Source organism: Protopterus annectens, chromosome 3.part1 (genome assembly GCF_019279795.1).
Source record: "Protopterus annectens isolate FY-2018-M chromosome 3.part1, PAN1.0, whole genome shotgun sequence".
Lineage (NCBI taxonomy): Eukaryota > Metazoa > Chordata > Ceratodontiformes > Protopteridae > Protopterus > Protopterus annectens.
In genome coordinates this window covers 1,887,725,532-1,887,745,630 of record NC_056732.1, presented here as the reverse complement: position 1 = coordinate 1,887,745,630, position 20,099 = coordinate 1,887,725,532, and the positions used below count along the sequence as shown (strand labels likewise).

At 40.1% G+C, this 20,099-nt stretch overlaps 1 long non-coding RNA gene across 1 annotated transcript in view; it reads left to right on the top strand.

The window, feature by feature from the left end:
- Window positions 1-4,194: 4,194 nt before the first annotated feature.
- Window positions 4,195-20,099, top strand: part of LOC122798933 — a 104,334-nt gene continuing 88,429 nt past the window's right edge. Inside the window, exon 1 of the long non-coding RNA XR_006364355.1 lies at window positions 4,195-4,583. This is a non-coding gene — a long non-coding RNA (uncharacterized LOC122798933). The remainder of the gene's footprint in view (window positions 4,584-20,099) is intronic.

The window sequence follows — 20,099 nt, the reverse complement described above, 5'->3', positions numbered from 1 at the left end:
ATAGCCCTTGTGGTTGACATAGACACGTGCATTGATGTGCATATGAGTGCAGTCTATGGCACCCAGTACCTCAGGGTAGTGTGCTACATGGTAGAAGAGACATATACTGCTGGCCCTTTCCTCAGGTTGTGTGGGGTAAATAAATTTGCTCACTGACGTGTTTGCATAGCAGCCAGGAACTGGTGGAGTACCCTTAATGCAGATGCCTGTGAGACCCCCATCATGTCTCCAGCTGGTCTTTGAAAAGTACCTGTGTATTCTAAGGGCTATACATACCTTTGTTTCCACTGGGATGGGTTCTCCTCTGTTGGATCTAGGTCTGAGTTGAGGGCGGCAAACCTCGGTAAGTTCTTGTAGTATTTTCCTGTCAAGCCTGTAGTGGTCTACAATCTCCAGCTCATGTAGCTCCTGGAAGGTTACCCCGGGCCTGAACACCCTTCTCCTTCTCAGTCAGCAGCACTGACCTCAGCATCTAGCACATACAGATGTAGCAGGCCTGCAGCAGCCCCAGGCATTCTACAATCTCCAGCTCCTGTAGCTCCTGGAAGGTTACCCTGGGCCTGAACACCCTTCTCCTTCTCAGTCTAGGCCTACTGTCAGCAGCACTGACCTCACCATCTAGCACATACAGATGTAGCAGAGCTGCAGCAGCCCCAGACATTCTACAATCTCCAGCTCATGTAGCTCCTGGAAGGTTACCCCGGGCCTGAACACCCTTCTCCTTCTCAGTCTAGGCATATTGTCAGCAGCACTGACCTCAGCATCGAGTACATACAGATGTAGCAGACCTGCAGCAGCCCCAGGCATTCTACAATCTCCAGCTCATGTAGCTCCTGGAAGGTTACCCTGGGCCTGAACACCCTTCTCCTTCTCAGTCTAGGCATATTGTCAGCAGCACTGACCTCAGCATGTAGCACATACAGATGTAGCAGGCCTGCAGCAGCCCCAGGCATTCTACAATCTCCAGCTCATGTAGCTCCTGGAAGGTTACCCTGGGCCTGAACACCCTTCTCCTTCTCAGTCAAGGCCTGTGGTCAGCAGTAGCAGGAACACTGACCTCAGCATCTAGCACACACAGATGTAGCAAACCTGCAGCAGCCCCAGGCATTCTTTCAGTTAAAATTCCCGTCTGTACTCCAATGGTGCAGAGTATGAGGGCAAAATCAAATTATAGGGTGTATGCATTACTTCATAGTGCTCTACTGCAGATGCAGCCTGTGTGATGGGATAACTATGATGTATTCTACCTGCCAAGTATAGCACTGAGGAGTTTGAACAGCCCACTGTAAGTGGAACAGGGGTTATCAGTAATTTATACAATGATTGGCTTTCCCAAGCTATTTTCTTTTTAAATGCCTTCCCTGCTAAGCACTGTGACGTGGCATGCAAACATGAGGCACTGGTAGCAGCAGTTTGTTTCCTTGGGCCTTCCACGTGTGTTTTAATCTTACAAAAAAAGATACTATACCTAAAACAATATGTCTCACATGGACTGTTTGAAAGCCCTATTGCTGTTTATGGTCTTTTGCAGACTGCTAAGAACTGAACTCTGTCAAGCATGCAAGGCATCCTCCTACCAGTATGAATGTCAAATGGTACTAGAGATTCTTGATCCAGGGACTAAACCTTTTCTGTACCATTAACAAAAAGGCTTGGAGGGAAGGGTATATCTTGCAGAGGATGCTAGAACTCTGGAGCAGACTGTCCATCCACATAAGACAAAACTCATCCCTGAAGACATTCATGTGAAACTTGGATAAATAGATGAGAAGTTGGAAACTTAACCCAGGAGTGTCTGATATGTTAGTAATGGACAGCAGCAATTGCTAAGTCCTTTATTGCAGCACATGGGCCTCTCAAAAATGTGCGTTTTGATGTGGCAATTATCGATAGAGTAATATATAAGCATATGTTGGAAAGGTTTAAGTGAATCTAAACTCAAAGAGGATAGATAAGTTTAAAAACAATGTGTGATAATTATAGGTTCATAGGTTCATACTAGGCTATCTGCCCTAGGGCATTTATAAGCCTAGCCAGAGTGTGTTTGGCTTTCGCCACCCATTTTAAATTAATTTTGCTATGCCCTTTTTCAAGGTTAGTATACTGTGCCTCTGTCTAACAGTGACACAGAAGTGATACCCGGGGTAAACCTACGATCTCCCATCCACTCATCAAGATTCCTCTTGAAGAGAGTCAATGAGGGACTCTGCCTAACCTGGACTGGGATTTTATTCCAGAGTGAAGGGAGCCTCTGGGTTATGAATCTGTCCCTCCAGCATGTCCTATTTATTTCAGTGCTGAGGTTCAAGTCTCTCGAGCGCGTAGCTCGATGGGATTTGGATTTTCTGAGGTGCAGCATGTCCATTAATTTTGAGTTGGACATGGCTTTATATGTCAGGCACAGATCGCCTTTGAGCAGGCGGTATGCCACTGAGTAGAACTAGAGTTTCTTTAACCGGGCAGCATATGGCATCTGTTTGAGCCCTTTGATCCTCTTGGTGAGGTACGTTTGGGCTCTTTCAAGTTGCTGCAGGTGTCTGGTAAGATACATCCCAAAAGGGGCATTGTACTCAATTATGGGCCTGATGAGGGATAAGTAAAGAGGCACGTTGACCTCCCCTGATCTAGATGTGAATCCCTTCATGATTAGGTGGGCTATATAAAATGTTAATGTGTGATAATTATGTACTCTTATAATGGCCTGCAAAACGCATCTAGCCTAGTACTAACACATATTTCTGAAGGTTACCTCTTTACGACAAAGGTACGTCATTTGGGATCTAAAAAAGTTCATGTTCCTTCAAGTTGCACACTGAAAGGTTGCATCACACATTTAGTGTTAGGAATGTTTTTAAGTGATATCCATGCTAAATACAAAAGAATCTAGACTTATTACACCTTATAAAAATGTCAATAATCTGAGCTCCTCACACAAAATGTTGATTAATACCACCAAAACTAGAAATTTAGCAGGCGACTCCTTGTTCTCTAACGCTGTCGGAAAAGTTTGGAATCAACTACCTCCCAATCTCACATCTCAGACCTCTTTCTTACTATTTAAAAAGAATCTAAAGCTATTTCTGAATCAACATTGGTTATGCTCCTGTACCAACCCTGACTAACTTTTTTCCCGTACTCTAATATTTCATCTTACATCCTATACTATCCCCCCTCTCTATATTTCTACATAATTTGTTTTGTATATAAACCCATGTTTACACACTTATCATACCTCCTTTCTTATGTTACCCTGTAAAGATTCTTGTTTTAACCTGTTTTTAGTTATACTGAGATTCTTGTTTCAACCTGTTTTTAGTTATACTGAGTAGTATACTCAGTAAAAAAAAAAAAAAAAAAAAAAAAAATTGTTTTTACGTCATTCTGTAACAATTGCTGTTTTTTACATTGTTTCTGTTTTACCCTCTATTAGTGTTTTTATAATACCTTTATGTAACAATTGCTGTTTTTTACACTGACTCTGTCTTAAGCTATATTAACTTTGTATGTTTTTCCTGGAGCTTTTCTGCCCGGGCCTCTACTGAAAATGGACATGTGTCCAGTTAGAGTAGCCCGGTCAATAAATGTAAAATAAAAATAAAATAAATAAAATAAAAAATCAATTCATTAAAAGATTTTTCCTGTACATAAAACCAGTATATTTTAAACATGGTGTGACCCTCTTAGTTTAAGTTGATAGTAAGGCGTTAGTATGTGTTCTACATTATGACAGGTAGTATTCGTCATTTCAGAAATGGAAGGTTCAAAGCCAGGTCTATGAATGTATAAAAAATGTCTGTAAATGTAAATGATCGTGTAGGAGTATGAAGGTTGTAAGTATAATAACAGTTATATTGTTGCACGAACTATAAATGTTTATATATAGACAGATATAGATATTTCGTGCATACATTGAGTAGCCCACCTCAGCATTAAATTGAAAAAGTGAGAGTAGTACATTTAGCTTCGGGTTGTACAGTCCTTTAAAATTACATGTCAAACAAGACAAACATGAAAGAGCTGTACTGCCCGCAGGATAAGAAACTCCATGGAAAGATGAAACCACTGTTGTTCATGTTGCCGATAGCAGCACATTACGAATCACCCCACGCCCATGTCAGCCACCCAGCCCCGTTGCATGGTTAGTATATATGATTCAGTTTTCCCTCCATTTCTCGTAATGCTGCAGAACAGAAATGGTGTGGTCATTTGTGAAAAGAGTTGCTTCTGGTGTAGTATGCTGCGTGAAGCAGGTGGCAACATGGTCGTATTCTTTCCTAAAACTGCTGAGTAAAGCTACTCTTGACATGTTACGCTTCTTATGCTCCATTTTGGAGGACTTTGGTAACGCGTTAGGTCTGCTGGAGTCCGTGAAACCCATGTTATGCGCGATGCGTCCAGCTGTCGACTACGCGGGAGGCAAAGCGGTTTCACGCCTAAATACAACGAGTGACTTTGTGGAAAAAGCGATCGGTCTGGGGACGTTCATTAAAAACGTAACTAACGCCTGGAAATCGTTTGAAAGTCAGTTATCCGATATTAACTGGAAATGGGTTCAGCAGTATTTCCCTTCTCTAGCTGCGTAGGTAAGGAGGTCACCTAGTGTGTGTTGTATGCCTCACCCAGCTAATGCAGTTTGTAAACTACATCGAGCTACAACCCGCAAGGGTCAGTTACACCCTTAAAATACCCCAACTGTTTCGCACAGTTGTTTTGAGTTCTCTTGTGAATATTCCTTCCAACAGTAATATAACATAAAACAACAAAAAAACTGGCAGATTGCTTATATTTGCTTCCTACCCAGTATATTTATTCTTTGCATGCAGTATTCTTTTTCTAACTGAAAGATGTTTTTATTTATCTATTTATTTGTTTTATTTTACATTTGTTAACTGGAGGTGCTTGACTGAGGAGAAAAGGTCCTTTTTCAGCAGAGGCCCGGGGAGAAAAGCTCCACAAACAAAAATTACAGACACATTTAGTTATTTAGACATGATCGGTATACACACAAATTACAAAAAACATGTTTTTACAGTGGTATGCAGCACATAAACAGTTACAGTTGAGAGAACAAACAACAACAAAAAAATATTAATTTAAAAATAAAGGTAATTAATAGATTTGTGGTGTACAGCTGAAATTTGGAACATAGGTAGAATACATACATAGTACACAAGTACAGTACATACATTGTACATTAGCCAGTGTTTGTGAGTAAGAGTGAAAACTATTATCAACTACTCTAGTGTATATACCTTATCCGCTTTCACTAGCCTGGGGAGCAGTCATGGCACTGCCAGCTTTTCTTGAGATGTTGCCTGATGAGGTCTTTAAAGGAGGCTTTGGATGATGTGTTTTGAATGCTAGTAGGGACAGAGTTCTATTTTTTAGCCACTAAACTACTATATAGTGTGTCTCCAAAACTATTGTACCTGTTGGTCACTTCTAGTAGTACTTTGCTTGATGATCTCTAAGACGCCTTTTGGCTGAGTGATGTACTAGGTTTTTGAGGGCAGCTCACTTATTGGAGCGGTAATAGAATGACAGAGGCAGAGCTGATTGCAGGTTAGGAGGTTGGGTAGTTCAAGCCAGTGGAGCTGTCTCAAAGCAGTACAGTGATGAGTTCTATATGACCAATTTGCAGCAAAGTGGGCAATTCTGTTATAACAGGCTTCCATTTTACTTAGTTCAGTTTTGTTGAGATTACTCACAATAGGAGCTGCATGTAATACGATTGATAAAAGTTGGGAGCGAGCAATGGTTGTTCTTGTGTTGTTGGTAAGAAATGGTTTGATACAGTAGAGTGATTCCAGTTTGGCATGTGCTTTTTTAATAGTTAAGTTGAGATGACTATCAAATTTTAGGTGGGAGTCTATGGTTATTCCCAATAGCTTAGCCTGTGCCACTGGAGTGATTGGAGTAGCATTTGTGGAGTAGATAGTGAATTGACTGTAATCAAGTGTTTTTGTTAGAACTGGTTATAATCATAAGCTGAGTTTTCTTTGGATTGAGGATAAGTTGGGCTTTGGTAAGGTAGTTTTCAACGTCAGAGAATGCTAGTTGAGTTGTTTGCAGGAGGGTGGAAATGTTTTGTGCAGCACAGATTAAGGTAGTGTCATCTGCATACTGAATTATAGATGCATGCTGTGTGGAGGTGTGGAGGTCATTTGTGAAGACTGTGAATAGTAGTGGTCCTAAGATAAAACCCTGTTGGACTCCTATAGTTATGGGCAGCTGAGGAGAGATAACATTTTCCCATTTCACAGCTTGGTACCTGTCAGGTAAGTAGCTTTGAAACCAGGTAAGAGTGGAATTTGATAGGCAATATTGGTTTAGTTTGTTTAGCAGGATTTGGTGTGAGACTGTGCCAAATGCTTTGGACATATCCAAAAAAAGAGTTGAGACAGTTTACTGTGTCTGTGAAGCAGAGGATGGCTGTAGTGGTATTATGGGCAGGTCTGAAACCATGCTGAGTAGGTGACATGATGTTGCTGTCTAGGAGATAGTTTAGCATCTGGCTATGGATGCATTTTTCTAGGATTTTGGCCAGGGGGCGAACATAGCAATGGGTCTGTAGTTATTAAGCTCAGTGGAGGTCCCGCCTTTATGTATGGGTGTAACAGGATATTTTCCAGAGTTTGGGCACATAGTTTTCAACAATTGATCTGTTTATGAGAGTGGAGACTGGGATAGCGATAGCATCTGCTGTGAGTTTCAAGAAATAGCTGGGGAGTAGGTCGGCTGCTGTTGATGAGGTTTTTAGTTTGGAGAGCATGCTTTTGATTGAAGTGGTGGAAACTGTTTTGAGGGTAAAGCTTGTATTAGTGTTTGTGTTGGGGGGGGGGGTAGTGAGGAAGGAACTGTCCTGTGATACCAAGGATAGAATTGAGTTCACAAGGTGGGAGTTGAATTGTGTTTCGATGGGAACTTTAGTGTCAGGGGTGGTTGGTTTGGGGGTAGCCTTTTGGGTGGATTTTAGTAGCTGGTTTACATTTTTCCAAAACTTTTGGGGGTTGTGTTGGTATTTAGTTTATAATGTTGTGTAGTAGGATTTTTTTGTCCAGCCTAATGCATTTTATTGCATGGTTGCACAGTTTTTTGTACTTAGTTAGGCTTTGTGTCTCTTTGTGTTTTTGATAGTAAAGCCAGGCAGTGTCTCTGGACTTGAAGATTTGTTTGGTTTCTTTACTGAGCCAGGGGTTTGTAGAGGTTCTAACCTTGATTTTTCGCAATGGAGCGACAGTGTCTAGGTGTTATAGAAATGTTTTGCTGAAATATGCTACGGCCTAGTCAAGTGGGAGGGTTTTTAGGGGGGTCCAGTCACAGCTACAGAGTAAAGTGTTGAGGACCTCAGGAGAGAATGTTTTTGTGTTTCTAGTGGATGTATAATTAGTGGTTTTGCATATGCTTGTTCTACTACGTATAAAGTATATTATGTTGTGGTCACTTAAGGTGTCTGGGAGACTGCCTGTGTGAGGGTACAATGTGGGGTTGTTAGTTAGGACCCAGTCAAGGATGGATTCCCTTTTAGATTTTTTATCACATCTATTTGGAATTTGGACTAGTTGCTGGTAGCCATGGAGCTTTATTAGATTATTTGGTGGTTCTGATATACAGGTGAACCAATCTAGGTTGAAGTCCCCCAGAATAAAGGTTTCTTGTGAGCATATTGAAGAACACCAGGATAAGAAGTCTTCAAGGCTAGCAGGTGTATTACCAGGTGAAATATAGATCACAGTTGTGGTGATGACCTTTTTAGGGTGAAGTTGAAGTTGTGAGATAAGTATGTCCCAATTATTGGGGGAGGAGTACGAGTTTGGTAATTGATGGACAGTTAAGTTGGGCTTGTACAGTAAGGCAGTTCCACCCCCCCTTACAAAGTGGTCTGTCTTGTCTAATGATATTGTAGCCAGTAGGGAGAACTTCTGAATTAGCTATGTTTTTATTTAGCCAGGTTTCTGTTAAAGCAACTATGTCTGAGGAGTAGTGTGCCATGTGCCCAACTCCATGATAACTGATCTGTCAACAGTCGTAGTTGCAAGGTGTTGGGGACATAATTGTATTGATTAACTTACTTTGCTACATGTATTGTTTGTAGTCGGTACTTGCGAGGTGTTTAAGATAATTATATGCATGATGTCACTGCTAATATAAATGGCACGTCAATCATGCCTCATTTCACATGCGTATATTAATACCAATCATCATCGCCACGCCCACTCCTGCGCAGAACTGAAGGTGAGCCAGTACACTACAGTATCGCCCTTTAATCAATGACCAACTTAAAAAATGGACGTCTAAAAAGGTGAGAACCACGTTAACAAATAAATACAGGAATATGACCTTAAGAGGTTGATCCTGTAAGTTGGATAGAAGTGTGTATTATTAATATGTTGATGAAATGCAGGTAAAAAGTCAAATACATAATAATTACAATGTCTATAGTGTTAATAAAATTCCTAGCTCTGAAACACCTAAACAAAATGGATGAAACACTCATTTTTAATCAAAATGATAAAATAGCTGGGAAACAATTAATCAAAAGAGGAACCCAACTAACCAGTGAAACCTGTACATTTTTAACATACACTTTGATAAATGTGCCATTACTGTGGACTTTTCTACCTCACAGACATTTTTCCTAACTGGCAGTTTTGGCTGCTTAACACGTAACGCTCTCATCTTTCATTCTGCAAGAGCATAATTTATTTATTTTTAGGTACTTTTCCATTATACCCGTACCAGTCCGGTGCTGTATTTTGCTGGTATTTGCTAATTGATGTAGAACTGACAGTGTGTACTGTTGGAAGAAGTACATGAAGAAGGAATTTATATGTTTTTGTGTATGTGATGGTATGTTTAACAAAGTTAAACCCCTACCATGTCTTCGTGCTGCTGTGTGTTGTCAGAATTTATTCTTTAACATTCGACTGACACTGTGTAGAGTTCAAGGAAATACACAAACAAGGAATTCATAACTTTCTCCTGTATGTAACACTTTTAATGAATGTAAGATAGTAACAGCAATCGGTACCCATCAATCACATGTCATGAATGGAACAGGGATCAGAAGGACATTTAAATGTTGTTTTAACACATTGATTAAGGGTTAAGGAAGAGGAAGCAGTCTAACAGTCATGAAAGTTACAATGTCATGTAACATGGCAGCGAACATTTCTCCTTTGCCATGCATGCGACACCACATGAACTCAGTCAAGTAGGACTGCAAATGTTGGTGGGCAGTCCCTCTGTGGCATTTATTGCGGCACTTTGTAGTACCCCACAGGCGCTCCACTTTTTGGGTATGAAACCCAGTGTCTGGATCAACTAAGTTGTAGGAGTGATTCACAGTGAAATGTTGGTATCCTGCCAATTCCAATCCTCTCCAGTAGTCAGAGAAGATAGTGCTTCCATCCTTCACATTTTCCTGAATTGCAGACAGTAATGTTTTTGCAGCGTGGTCAGGAACAGCCACAAGGAAGCATTCACTGGTTTCCCGACACACACCTCCAAAGACCCATTGTGGGGGCAGAACCCGACCTACATTAGCTTTCCTTTGGGTGAACAAGTTTTCATCAATCTCCACCACTCTGTCTGGGCCACCTGTTTTCACATTGGGATGACATAACAAATGGGCACATACCTCTCTGAGGTAATTATTCCAGTCCACAACAGGATTGTGATTAAGGTTAAGCTGTGCTTCACAGAACTCTACAGATGTCAACTCTAAACACCATAGATAAATTAAGTGAACGGCAGTTACAAAAGGCATCCAGGATCCATAAAACCAGATATTTGTGCGGACACCTTTCTCTTCACGGCAGGAACAAAGGCTGCATAGCCATTTGGGGTTAGAGGTACATTTCAGCTTCATCTGGTGATTATTTGAACAAAATCTGTGTGTGTGCAGAATGTGTTTTTCTTGTAAAAATGTTATAGCTGCCTCTTCATCTGCTGGCATATCCCACAGCGTTACATCCAGAGCAGTCATAATTTTGACAGGTGATATTCCAGGAAAGAAAACAAGAGATGTGTTTACTCTTTCATGTGATTGTAAACCGAAAGAAAATGCGGGGACATGTATGTGTGACATATTGCTTAAGAACACCGTTTTTGATATTGGATTAACTATGTGTAAACAGAATGTTCAGTGCCTGGTACTGCTGTCATTGTGCTTTTCAGGTTTTATTTTCAGAAAAACTGCTATCACAACTACAAAATGTACAGTACAGTACACATCAGCACTGACAGTGGTTAGAAAATTTCATAGATGTACTTGTCAGACAGAAAGTTAAATTCCGGCAAAACACACTACATACCAGCAAAATATAGCACTGAGGACAGCACCACGGAGTAATAGGGGTATAACAGTAAAGTACCTATTTTTATTTATTTATTTGTTGTTTGTTTACCGGGAAGATCCAGTTGGGCAAGTAACTCATTTTCAGCAGAGGCCATGCAACAAAACCGTCACATAAAAATTAAGTACAGACTTATAAACAAAAACGTAGAAAACCGTTGTCGAACTATACAATGAATAATATACCTAATGAAGAATGAAAATAAGAAAATGCAAATGTTAGCACATCGTCTACACCCACATCATATTATGAAGTATAAACATAGAGAGAGAGAGAGAGAATATGAAAAACATTTGTACAAATAATGGAGTCAGTGGTGTAGTATATCAGTGAGACAGACATTTAAAATACAACTATTTACACACTGAGTGTATCATACTCTTCTACAGTGAAAATAGCATAACCACTGTCAATTGAAATGCTTGGGTAATTGTCAGAAAAGGGTAGAGAAAGCTGGCAACATCTAAAAGCTTCTGAGGTATATGAATATTTTTAAATTTGAGTTTGAATAGGCACATAGACACAGCGTTCCTAAAACAGGCAGAATAGACAAGGGACAAAATAAAGGAGGATGAGAGAGCAGTGAAGTGATTGTGGCTTTTATTTCCACCATAGCTGCTTGGATTATTTTTTCCCAATCCTAACAGTTCAGTGCACTGTAACAAATCAGTTGCAGTCCTGAGTGTGCTGCCCTTCAGATGATGTTAGACCAGCTTCCTATCTATCTGACTTGTGGTACCTTAGAAGTCTGTAAAATATTCCAAACAACTTATCAAAAGTAGTGGTAAACGTTCCCTGGACCTCGGCTAAAATTTCCCTAGTGCACCCCCCTCCCCCAAAAAAAAAAACACTGGACTAGTAACCCTAACCCACTCAACAAATGATAGCTAACTGACAGCAAATGACAGCTAACTCACTAACAAACTGTCATACTAATATAACTTCAGGCGTATTTGCTCAATCTGTCACAGTACATTACTACATGAGTGACCTGTCCGTGTAACCTCCTAATCCATTTACTTCCTTTTTTTCTTAAAAGGCAGTCTAACAAAAGTATAACAAAACAGCACCATTTTCTGTGACAGATTAATGTAGATAAAAATAAAACTCTGCTATATCTTTTTTATACATTTATACCTTTTCAGCCCTCATGACAGCTTTAAATTTCAAACGGACATACATGAAAGTAAAAACACTAAAAATATCCTTATGATGGCTACCCTTTTTAGTCATGCCTTTAATTCCTTATTTATTTTTCAGATTGTACAGCTCCCTCTTGAGACACCACTGAAAATGATCTCATTTGAGCTCAGTCAGACTATCTTGTAAACAAATGGAGATAAGTAAATGAATTGCCCCAGAGGAGGGCATCCTCACCCCTGGAGGTCCTTTAATTCTGTATACTAACCATTCTGGGTAGCATTATTGGACTTGAAAAATGGTCTGTATTTTAGTTAAGGTTTATATTATATTAGTTTATTTTATTCTAAAGACTATTTTTGTTCTTTTCCTGGAGCATTTTAGAAAAATGTAGCCCCTTTTGTGATGGTATATAGTGGAATATTTGACATCATGCACCTTTAGAAATGGTTAAATAGTGACATATGTAAATGTTTGCAGAACTACGTGTGTGTGTGTGTGTGTGTGTGTGTGTGTGTGTGTGTGTGTGTGTTATGGTCCGAAGAAGCATTTGAGAAAGCGCTCATTGTTTGTGTACACCATTAAAGTCGTGTTATTTTAAGTACGGAGTCAGATGTGCATTTTTTATAATATGCTATATTCGAGTGCTTGGTTGCCTCTGCCTGTGTCGTTTTGTTTGATATTATTTTTGAACTATTTTGGCAAGAGGCATTTACCCCAGTGAGTGTTTTCATTTATAAATTAATTAATTTATATATATCTGTTACTAAAAAGTGCATAATGATACCCGTGGCAAATCAGATATTCCTGGAAATCATAATTTTGATAGCGCAGCACTAAAAGTAGACCAAGTGGTGAGGGACCTAAGAATACAGATAGTAACCTAAATTTTGCGCACCAGGTAGCTGCAGTAGTGAGGAAGTCCTTCTGTGTGTGTCTCAGTTTATAAGTAAAGGCATGACATCAAGATCAAGGGAATTCACAGTGCCATTGTACTTGGCCGTCATCAGGCCCATAACTGAGAACAATCTTCCCTTCTGCATGGACCTAACCAGGCACTTAAACCAATTGAAGCAGCCCCAAAGTTTCTCACTACAGAAATATGACACGTGTTATGCAGAATGACTTAAGGCCCTATCCCTTTACTCTGTCTCATATTGTTTATTGAGAGATGACTTATGCCTGACCTACAAGGCATTCTCTGATCCTGCACTGATGAAAATGTTACATATTTGCAAGAAAAATTATGCAAGGGTTACTCATGCCATGTACTTGAATCTTATTTGTGACACTCACAGAACTTGCCAGAGAGAGAGATTTGTACCCCAAAGGCTGCCTCATCCATGGAATAAATTTACCTTCTTTGTAAAACAAAGGTCGTCCCTCACTCTTTTCAATAAGAATTTGGATAAATGGATGGAGAACCATAAATTCACTCCATGCCTCTACTATGATGGTGCACAACACTCAGAGAAAAACGTAAACCAGAATTTTATTAGTCATTAAGCACTTTTGTCTTAAAATAAGACTTCTTCAGAACAATAGATACACTTCTAAGGCCAGTATTTGTACAAAATTCAAAAGTACTTCATTAAAACAAAACTTTTACATCACTTCCTTTTACTTTCTCTTTAAAAATGTAAAGTGACAGACCACTATTTTCTGTTGTATTGGGTACAAATTACCATGCGCAAATTAAAAAAATGCAGTTTGAGTTCTAGCTTATCCAAAATGATCAATTTTATATTGAATTTTATAAAAATATGTATAAAATATATGGGCAGCACAGTGTTATAGTGGTTAGCATTGCTACCTCACAGCAAGAGGTTCTCCAGTTCGATTTTCGGCCGGGTACCTTCTGTGCAGAGTCTACATGTCCTCCTTACATTTGTGTGGGTTTGCTCAGGGTGCTCCAGTTTCATCCCACTTCCAAAAACATGGAGTAGGTGGACTAAACACTCTAAATTGGCCATAGTTGTGACTGTGTGATGTACCCTGTCAGGAGCATTTGGCGTCAGGCTAGCAACCCAATTCCATAAAACCTGTAACCACTATAGAAACAAGTGCTGAAGGGGGCACTCATTGCTCAATGTGTTGCTTACATGGGAATGAGTCCAGGCTATAAATATATAACCATGCTTATTTTATAAAAAAAGTCCATTGTCCTTCAAATCTATCAAATAAGAACCCTATTTCAAAAAAACTAAAAACACAGTAAATCAAAACATCATTCCTTGAGTCACACTTACAGCTTTGCTGCTCTCATTTTCAGAACCACAGCTGGGGACATCTGGTCAATCAGAACTGGAGGAAAATTGGCATTAAGTTGCAGCTGCAAACCAGTTTCCAATATTCCAATAATGTCTTCCATTGCACCTTACACGGGTTGGGATCTACTTTCTCTAATACCCAAAATATAAATTTACTCTGAGGACACCTAACTAAATGTCCGTCAAGGGCATTGGTTTCAGTCTTTTTCCTGACCTCATACATATGCTCGTACACTCTATTTTTGAGGGCACATTCAGTCCGCCACACATAATAATATTTTTCCCAGTAAAGGGGAAACTTTCAGGGGGAACAGATATTTCAAATGTTCCACCAAGAGAGGTCATGTATTTAGCTTTTTGCTCAGTGTACTTGTGTTATGTGGAGTGTACATGCATATGTATGAGGTCAGGAAAAAAACACTGGAAAGACATTTAATAGATATGGGGAAAAGTTTATACAGCTTCTACTTTAGCTTTTATTTATTTACTTATTTATTGACATTTAATTGCTGGGAAAGCCTAACTAGGTCAAAGCCTATTTTCAGCAGAGGCCTGGGGAGAAAAGATCCAAAGTATTACAAAACATTTTAGGAACAATCATTTTGCAACCATAATAAAATAAAACATGTGCAGTTTAAATAATTCTAACAAATTAGACATAATATGAAAACAATGGTTAAGAATAGATACAAGTTATATGATGAGGATGTAATATTTAGATATATTTTAGCCAGTTTATAGAGAAATTAAAGGTAAAAACAGGCTTGTGGTATATTTAGAGAGACAGTCAGGGGAAAGAAATTGATAGAAGTAAGGATGGGAGGTGTAATCCTCCTCTTTAGTACATTTCCAGTCTATGAAGTATTACTAGTGAGCTGTGACCTATTAAACCACCAGCCAAAAACGATTCAGAAATACAGATCACCTCTGAGATCTGTCCTGAAAGCACCCCCTTTGTGATAAATTCTTCAAACTTAAACATTATAACCCCTGTTTTTCCTGCCATCCTTGTTGAGTTAGGTCTCCTAAGGCAGTGTAACAACTGCCTCATTAACACTTACAACCCTGTACTAATAACACACTGTAGTACAGAGTCAGAGATGTATCTTCACCAAGAATCTTGAATTTCTGCTCTCTTGCACTCAAAACAGTGAAGAGGTTGTCAGCTCACCAGCCACTACTCCTACGCATAATACAAATACAGCACATAAAGTAACATACATGGAGGTTCTCTCAAAAAACTTGCCAAAACACCAGAGACCTTCAAAACACAAGACTGCTACAACTAACACAGTTCCCACAGCACCCAAGAAACATAGTGACACCAGTGTCTCACCTACCAATCCCTTAAGGCACAACACTCATAAACCACATTTTCTTGTCCTTGGAGATGCCATAGTGAGACACACAGATGTCCCACTCACCAGGTTAGATAAGGAGAACGTCACGATGTACTGGCTGCAGGTGAAAGTGTGTGTGCGTGTGTGTGAGAGAAAGACAGTGTCTGCAATGCTTGGCTCATACTTTTGGTCTGCTCCTCTTAAAATTTATGGTTTTCTGGCAAATCCAGTGAGAACTGAATTCACTAAGTAACGATAGCCATTTAAAAGACCACTACCGGCAAATGATGAAGAAAACATATTTTTTATCTTGCCATGATTTACACCTCCCAAAGCTGCCTGCAGCAAAATAAGTGCTCATTCCTAATTTTATTTTTTTTTTACTCGTATGCCCTCATGGGGGCAGATATTGTGATCTTTGGAAAGCTAAATCTGTCTCAATGTACAGGCTGCAAGAAGAAATAGCCCTACCATTTGTTGTCAGACTAGACTTCCATTCACTTAGAATGGACCACCTGAAAAAAACTGCCAAGTTTGTGAGTCTGCAGCTCATGTGTCATTGACTGACTGGTATGCACTGAGTTTTACAAATGTTGTTCCTACTGATGTACTACACATTCTCTGAAAGAAACTTGCAAAAGTGTCAAAAAATTACTGAGATAAAAAAGCTTTTCACAAGGAGCAGTTTTACAAGTTTCAGTTCCTGGCCAAGTTACTCCTCCCATCTCCCCTCCTTCAGTGGGCTACAGTCTCACATTTCCAGCTTTACTACATTCAGCTATTTAGTCAGCTTTGCATAACAATAGACATAAAAAAAAAAAATCACAGCCTGGTGTGCCACTAAATCTGTTCCCTTGTATGTCTCTGTCTCTTCACTTCTGAATAGCATTTCCCAGGAATAAAATAAATAAATAAATAAATATAAAAAAAAAAAAAAAAAGGAAACGCATCAGTCCAGAGTTCATAGGTTCATACTAGGCTATCTGCCCTAGGGCATTTATAAGCCTAGCCAGAGTGTGTGTGGCTTTCACCACCCCTTAGGATGAGAATACTATACCCATTAGTTTGCTGTGTCTCTGTCCAGCAGTGACACAGAGATGATTCCCGGGGTAAACCTACGATCTCCCATCCACTCGTCAAGATTTCTCTTGAACAGAGTCAGTGAGGGGCTCTGCCTCACATGGACTTGGATTCTGTTCCATAGTGTAGGGAGTCTCTGGGTGATGAATCTGTCCCTCCAGCACGTCCTATTTATATCCGTGTGGAGGTTTAAGTCTCTTGCTCTCGTGGCTCTGGTGGATTTGGATTTTTTGAGGTGGAGCATGTCCATTAATTCCGGGTTGGACATGGCCTTGTATGTCAGGTACAGATCACCTCTGAGCAGACGGTATGCGACTGAATAGAGCTGGAGTTTCTTCAGTCGGGCATCGTATGACATGTTTGAGGCCCTTTATTTATTTATTTATTTTTATTTTATTTATTTATTTTACATTTGTTTACCGGGTTAGTCCAACTGGATACATATCCCTTTTCAGCAGAGACCCGGGGAGAAAAGCTCCACAGTTAAACAGGTATTAAGTTACATTTCAAAAAGGCAACATAACATGGTAAGGTATAAAATGTTTAACATAACAGTTGCATGAAAGTTCAGGGAAAAAAGAGTACAGCGTATACATAATTGAGACAAGGTTTAGGTTTGACATATAACAATGTCATAATAACATGGTCAGGTAGTCCGAAGTAGAGATATAACAGTAGCAATAATGTTCCAGGTAAAAAGGAAAACATATACATAAGTGAGACAGTGTTTAGGTTTGAGTTGCGTGTGTACAGTTTATAGATTTTCTTAGTATGAAGAGACATCATGTTAAAAATTAGCTATAACATAAATAATTCCTATGACAAGTAGATTAATTAAAAACATATGATTTGAGGACATTATCAATGCTGATATTATAGGCTCCATATGTCGGTAAAGAAATATCAAGTAAATATGCTCGTGGAAGTTCATAGCTATGGTTGTTACAGTGAGGAGATCCTGTACTATAGTTTAGGACAGTAGTAGTGAAGAAGAGAGAGAAAAAAAGCAGGATAGTATGGGTAGTATTGGTAGTATTGGTAGTATTGGTATTTTTAGGATTAGTCAGGTTTGGTACAGGAACATAGCCAATGTTCTTTTAGGAAAGATTTGAGGTTGCTTTTGAACTTACTCAGGGAGGTAGTTAGCCTTAGGTCACTGGGAAGAGAGTTCCATAGTTTTCCAATGGAATTGGCGTAAAGAGCATCCCCTCCCAAGTTATTAGTTTTGATTGTTTGTATTAGTTCACTATTGGAGGATCTAAGGCAGCTGAGATTAGAATAGGGGATGAATAGTTTGTTTAAAGAGGGGTTTTATGTGGTTCCTTGATAATTTTAAATGCTTCAGTAAGTTGATTAAGTTTAAGAAGATTTGGGAGTTCTAACCAGGCTAGTTTTTAGGTTAAGACAGTGATGAGTATGGTATGGTTCTCCTGTTACGAATTTGGCAATATGATTATAAGTCTTAGAGAGTTTATTGAGCTCAGCTTTATTAAGGAAGGAGAATACAGGGGAGGCATACAGTAGGGTGGAGAGAAGATGTGTACGTGCAATGGTTAGTTTAGTAGTAGGGGTTAGAAAGTTTTTAATTCTATACATAGAACCTAGTTTTTTGTTTACATTTTTAATAGTTTGGCTAATGTGCATGTCAAATTTGAGCTTGAGGAACTTTTGGAGTCTTTCCAACTGCTGCAGGTGTCGGGTAAGGTACATTCCGAATGGGGCGTTGTACTCAATCATTGGTCTGATAAGTGAAGAGTACAGCGGTACAATGACTTCTCCTGATCTGGATGTGAATCCCTTCATGATCAGGTGGGCAATGTAGAAGGTCTTCCTAACCACTTTGGCAATGTGAGTGTCAAAAGAGAGGTTACTGTCAACTTGGGTCCCCAGGTCCCTGATAACTTCTTCCGTGTTTAATGGATTACCACCTATGTGGTAATTAGGGGTTACCTTGTTTTTCCCAAAGGGTATGACTATACATTTTTTGGCATTTAGCTTAAGGCCATGGCTCTGGCACCAGTTATCCATTTCTATGAGACCTCTCTGGAGGATGTCTGTGTCTGATGGAGTGTCAATTATGGTGCCCAGTTTGCAGTCATCTGAAAATTTTGTCAGCCACAATCCCCCTATGTTTGCCTGCACTTCAGAAAAATAAATGCCGAACAAGAGGGGGCCCAGGACTGAGCCCTGCGGGACACCGCTCGTGACCAGCTTAGAGTCTGACATGGCACCAGCAACTCTAACCCTGTGTGTTCTGTCCTTGAGCCAGTTTGCAACCCATCTTGTGACATATGGGTTTACATCTAAGCTGGTGAGCTTTTCTATGATGCCCGAGTGGGGTATTGTGTCGAACGCTTTTGCTAGGTCAAGGTAGGCTGTGTGAACTGCCTTACCCTCATCAATGGCCTTAGTGACTGTTTCGAAAAAGTCGACCAAGTTCAAGAGGCAGGATCTGCCCTTGACAAAGCCAAATTGGGTAGGATCCAGTGTCTGTAGGTCCCCAATGTCTTTATTTATGAGTTCCATTATGATCCTCTCCATAGCTTTATAGACAAGGCTCGTCAAGCTTATGGGGCGGTAATTTCCAGGGTCCGTAGAAGCACCGCCTTTGTGGAGTGGGACCACAGTTGCCGTACACCATTCTTTGGGTACATATCCTGTAGTAAGGCTAAGATTAAACGGCAACCTTATGTGTGGGTTTAGTTCCTCATTGAGTTCGTGTAGCACACAGCCGGGGACACCGTCCGGTCCCATTGATGCTGTGTTTTTTGCTTTAGAGAGAGCAGCTCTCACCTGGGCATCTGAGATGTTTGGGAGGCTAGACTCTGGTGAGATAGATATTTCTCCTTTTGGGGGAGGGAGGGGAGAAATTTGCACTGAACCTGTCTGCCAGTATGTTGGCAATGTCTGTGGGTTCAGTGATTTTTTTATCATTTTGGACTAATTCTGAGCATATCTGGGAGTTTCCACCCAGGTTTCTAACATAGCTAAAGAAGGCCTTATGATTGTCTTTTGTGTCATTAGCAATTTTTCTCTCAAAGTTGGCCTTGGATGATTTTATGAGTGATCGTAGTTTTTTGCTAGTATTGATCAGAGATGCCTTCCCTTTTAGGGATTTTGCTCTGTCATGTAGTAGCTTTCTCCTCTTGTTGTAGAGTTTGTTTATGGCTGGGGTCCACCAGACCGGGCGCCTGCCTTTGGTGGAAAGGGTCTTGATTTTATTAGGGATTGCTTGAGCCATACATTCCTGGAGGTGCTCGTAGAAGGCATTTGTAAGGGTTTCAGCAGTGTGGGTTGTGGTTTCCACTGGCTCGGTGGCCTTGAAGGATACCACTCCAGTCTTAAGAAGTGTGAAGTTTGCTTTTGAGAAGTTCTTCACTGTGGTCTTTTGCTGGGGTGGGGGATGTGGATCTCCAATGAGATTAATTTATGGTCTGATCTCACCAATGAGGGATATACTTCGGTGTGGAGCATTTTGTCCCCATGTTTGTGATGATCAGGTCTAGTATATTTTCTCCTCTTGTGGGAATGGTGACTAGTTGTTCCATAGCATTTGAGTTTATGAACTCCAGGAACCTTTGGGCTAGGGTGTTGGGGCTTGAGTAATGTTCCCAGTCTATGTTTGGGTAGTTGAAGTCACCCAATATGATGGTGTTTGGAGAGACATTCATACTCTCCAGTGTCTTCAGGAAGGCTGTGTGGGTTACCTGAGTTTGAGAAGGTGGTCTGTAGCATGCTACAAACTGTAGGGCAGTTTTACCTATGGTTAATTGCACCTGGATGGTCTCCGATGCTTCGTGCGTTGCCACTAACCTGGAGGTGTGGGTATCCTTTATGAATATGGATACTCCCCCTCCTTTTGTGGTTCGGTCCGGATTTTGGGGTCGGAACACATGATATGAGGTATAACC